We start from the raw sequence: 3,740 nt of genomic DNA, 5'->3' as shown, positions 1-3,740 counted from the left end.
TAGCCGCGGGGGACGCCCGCGGCGCCGCGTCGACGGCTTTGGCGGGGGCGGCCGTAGCCGCGGGGGACGCCCGCGGCGCCGCGTCGACGGCTTTGGCGGGGGCGGCCGTAGCCGCGGGGGACGCCCGCGGCGCCGCGTCGACGGCTTTGGCGGGGGCGGCCGTAGCCGCGGGGGACGCCCGCGGCGCGACGTCGACGGCTTTGGCGGGGGCGGCCGTAGCCGCGGGGGACGCCCGCGGCGCCGCGTCGACGGCTTTGGCGGGGGCGGCCGTAGCCGCGGGGGACGCCCGCGGCGCCGCGTCGACGGCTTTGGCGGGGGCGGCCGTAGCCGCGGGGGACGCCCGCGGCGCCGCGTCGACGGCTTTGGCGGGGGCGGCCGTAGCCGCGGGGGACGCCCGCGGCGTCGCGTCGACGGCTTTGGCGGGGGCGGCCGTAGCCGCGGGGGACGCCCGCGGCGGCCTGTCGAGCGTCGAAACGCCGTCCGCCTCCGGGGTGACGGGGTCGTCCTCCGCGGCGGGCGGCTCGTCGACGACCCGCGGCGGCGGCGCGCGCGTGGCCTCCTCGAGCCTTCGTTTCAATTCCTGAATTTCCGCGTCCTTGGCCGCGAGCGCGGCCTCGAGCTCCGACTTCGGGCCGTCGGCGGCGGCGTCGGCCGCTTCCGGCGGCGGCGGCGGCTCGTCGGTGCCGTTGGCCTTGGCGGCGTCGTCGGCCGCCCCCGGCGGCGGCGGCGGCTCGTCGGTGCCGACGGCCTTGGCGGCGGCGCCGTCGGCCGCCCCCGGCGGCGGCGGCGGCTCGTCGGGGCCGTCGGCCGCCCCCGGCGGCGGCGGCGGCTCGTCGGGGTCGTCGACCGCCCCCGGCGGCGGCGGCGGTTCGTCGGGGTCGTCGGCCTCGGCGGCGACGTCCTTCAGCGGCGCGACGTCGACGCCCGCGGCCTCGCAGTCGCCCATGAAGTCGATGAGCGTCTTGCAGATCGCCGCGGTGCCGCCGGCGACGTCGGACTCGAGCTGGACGGACACGAGGGGCTCGTGGAGCGACGCGCGCGCGATGATCCAGTCGTTGCCGATGCTGCAGCGGAGGCCGTCGTGGTTCACGGGCTCGACGGCCCAGGCGTCGACGGCGCCCGCCGCGGCCCGGAGCGCGCCGCAGAGCGCCTCCTCGGCCGCGGGCACCGCGGCGAGCGACGCGACCTTCATCTTGACCTTGATCGACTCCGCGGGCTCCGCGAGGCCGTCGCCGAGCACGTCCAGCAGGCCCGCGTCCGGCCGCGCCTCCTCGCGGCGGAACCGCGCGAGGCGGCCCAGCAGCTTCGCCGCCGTGTAGCAGCCGTCGTCGACGAAGGCGTTGTCTTTCCACGCGCTGTGGCCCGACGTCTCGATGGCCAGGAGCGCGGGCTCGGGCTTCGTGTCCGCGGCCCGGTCGATGACGTTGCGGTAGCCCATCTTGTAGCGGTCGTGGACGCCGCCGCGCGCCTCGATGAAGTCGCGCATGCCCCCCGACGTCACGGGGTCCGTCACGATGACGCCCGCGTCGCGCTCCAGCGCCACGGCCGCGCAGAGCGCCACCAAGCGGTTCTGGTGCACGGGCTCCGGGGGGCTCCGCGCGCCGTCGATGAGGCCGCAGCGGTCGACGTCCGTGTCCAGCATGACCCCCACGTCGGCGCCGGAGGACGCGACGGCCTCCGCCGTCGCGGCGACGTGCGCCTTGTCCTCGGGGTTCGCCGGGTGCGCGGGGAAGGTGCCGTCGGGCTCCAGATGGACGCTGCTCGACACGTCGGCGCCGAGCGGTTCCAGGACCTCGGTGGCGAAGAAGCCGCCGGCGCCGTTGCCCGCGTTGACGCAGATCTTGAAGCCCGCGAGCGGTTTGGCGTCCCCCCCGCCGGCGACGTCGATAATCGTCCGGCGGAGCTTGGCCACGTAGGGGTCCATGAAGCCCGCGACTTCGTCGTTGCCGAAGCCCGCGGCGGCGCGCCACGCGTCCTTGGCGTTCGGCGCCGCGTACGACGTGTCGGGCCGCGCGCCGGCCTCGACCGCGGCCTCGGCCGCGGCCATGACCTCCTTGACCTCGCGCTTGTTCAGGCCGCGGCCGAGCGCCTTCGAGAAGAACTTCAGGCCGTTGTACTCCGGCGGGAGGTGGCTCGCCGTGACCATGACGGAGCCGCAGGCCGCGCCGTCGCCGAGGAGCGTCTCGAGCATGGCCGGCGTCGTCGCCGCGCCGGCGTCGACGCCCCGGGACCCCTCGACGAAGGACTCGGCGATGGCCTCGCTCGTGAGGCGCGGGTCGCGGCCGACGGCGACGGGCTTGTCGGAACCGAGCCAGGAGCGGAAGCCGGCGCCGATCCAGTAGACGCTCTCCGGCGCGAGGGCCACTCGGCCTGACAGCTCGGCTGCGGCGTCTGCTACGCCGCGCACGTCGTCGCCGGCCGCCTGTGTCAGCGCTCGCAACGCGTCCAGCGGCTTCGGCGGCGTCAGTGCATTTGTGAACGTCGCGAGAGCAGCTAGGATTAACGCGCGCATCGACGAGCGCCGCGCGCGCCGGCTCGAGCCCGGCGCTCTTGACTGCCAGCAGACTTTCATCGCGCGAATTCGTAGACGGCAGCTGCTGCCAAATTCGGCGTAGCGCAGCAAAGCAGCAAAACCGAGTAGAGTCGCTCGCACGGCTGCGTCGACGCAACCTGTCTGGTTTAGGTTACAAGGAACCAACCAAGCCTCGAGCCATCACACGACGCACGATGTGGTGACGCGGCCAAATCTTCGGCATGTCAATGCTGCACAGCACGTCGCCGCCGCATAGAGCCCCATCAGCGCTCCCCTGCCCGAGCAGCGGCCGGCCATGCCCCTCAACAACGTCCACCGGCCCAACTTATGCTACCAGAAGTAGTCGTCGCTGTCGCCGACGGCCGCGTCCGGGTCGAGCGCCGCGGCGACGTTCGCCGCGGCGCTCTCCCAGAAGGCCTCGCTCTGCTCCGGCTCGCCGGCGCCGCCGCGGTCCCGGTGGTCCGCCTCCAAGCGGCCGATCTGCGCGAGGAAGCGCACGTTGTCGCGCGCGAACTCGCGCTGCGTGACGACGAACGTCTTCTCCGGCTTCGTCCACTTCCGCGAGAACTTCATCTGGGGCGTCGACGTGGGCCGCTTCGCCGGCAGCGTCGACGACCCGTGGAAGAGGCTCGCGGCCTGGGGCCGGCGGCCGCCGGGCGCGGTCCGCGGCGCGCGCGGCGACCGCGCCGCCGGCGGGCACTCGGCGCGGGCGAGCGCGTCGTCGTCGTCGTCGAGGCCGTCGTCCCGGGGCGCGCGGCCGCGCTGGGCCCCACCGAGCAGCGACTCGGGCCGGCGCCGGCTCGGCGGCGCCGTCGACGGCGCGCGGGGGCTGGGCGCGAAGACCGCGAAGGGCGTGCGGCAGCGGGCGCCCTCGTACTCCTGGAAGAGGCGCTCGCCCGGCGGCGTGCCGGGCGGCGTCAGGCCCGGCCCGGGCAGGGCCGTGTCGCGCGTCTTCGGCCGCGGCGCGCCCGCGCGCGGCCGCTCGGGCGTCGGCGGCGGCGCCGCGTCCGATTGGTCGTCGGGCGGCGCGCCGGGCGACCGCGGCGGCGGCCACGTGGACCCGGGGCCGTCGTAGGTCGTGTAGTCGCTCGAAGGCATGCGCGGGCCCCGCGTGACGAAGAGGGGCGACACGACGCGGCCGAACTTGCCCCGGACCTCGAGGACGCCGCTCGCCATCATGTCCTCGTCGCTGCCCGCGGGCGGCGGC

Source organism: Aureococcus anophagefferens, assembly GCF_000186865.1.
Source record: "Aureococcus anophagefferens unplaced genomic scaffold AURANscaffold_2, whole genome shotgun sequence".
Lineage (NCBI taxonomy): Eukaryota > Pelagophyceae > Pelagomonadales > Pelagomonadaceae > Aureococcus > Aureococcus anophagefferens.
This window is presented reverse-complemented; position numbering follows the sequence as displayed.